The sequence below is a fragment of the Octodon degus genome, unplaced genomic scaffold, assembly GCF_000260255.1.
Source record: "Octodon degus isolate 3935 unplaced genomic scaffold, OctDeg1.0 scaffold00081, whole genome shotgun sequence".
Taxonomy (NCBI): Eukaryota; Metazoa; Chordata; class Mammalia; order Rodentia; family Octodontidae; genus Octodon; species Octodon degus.
This window is the reverse complement of record NW_004524657.1, coordinates 9,085,045-9,085,718: the sequence shown is the minus strand read 5'-3', so window position 1 is coordinate 9,085,718 and position 674 is coordinate 9,085,045.

Sequence of the window (674 nt, the reverse complement as noted above, 5' to 3'; positions counted from 1 at the left end):
GCCAGGAGAAAAGAAATAAACACAGAGTCACAAGGTTCTTATACTAAGTGGGGTTGTATATCATCTTAAGATAGTGATAAGTGATCGGGGAGATGGCTCAGTAGAATAAGCGCTTCCCTGGCAAGTGCAAGGTCCTGAGTTCAATCCCTGGTTCCGCAAAAAAAAAAAAAAAAAAAAAGATAGTGATAAGTATGTATACAATACACCCTAACAAACCACTAAAAAATAACATAGTTATTAATCAGCCCTCAAGAAAAATGAAATAGATTCTTTTTTTTTTCCCCAGTACCAGAATTTGAACTCTGGACCTCGTACTTGCCAGATAGGTGCTATGCACAACTGAGCTGTATCTCCAGCCCATAAAATGCATTCTTAAAAAAACAGTATTCACATTTTTCAGGTAAAAAGGACAAATAACCTAGAATTAGGTATTCTTCACTCTACGGAATTATCCATACATACAGAGCTGAGACCACAAATGCACCCTATCTGGCTGGGCCACATGTGTGTGAGGACACAACATCCAGGAGTTAGGGGCTAGGTGCCTCTAAGTGACAGATGACACTGCAGAATCCATCTGAATTGCCACTCTACAAAGCTGGAATTCAGGGTCAAAGGATATTTTATAAATAAAACTTTACTGAACACAGCCATGTCCATATATACCACTGTCC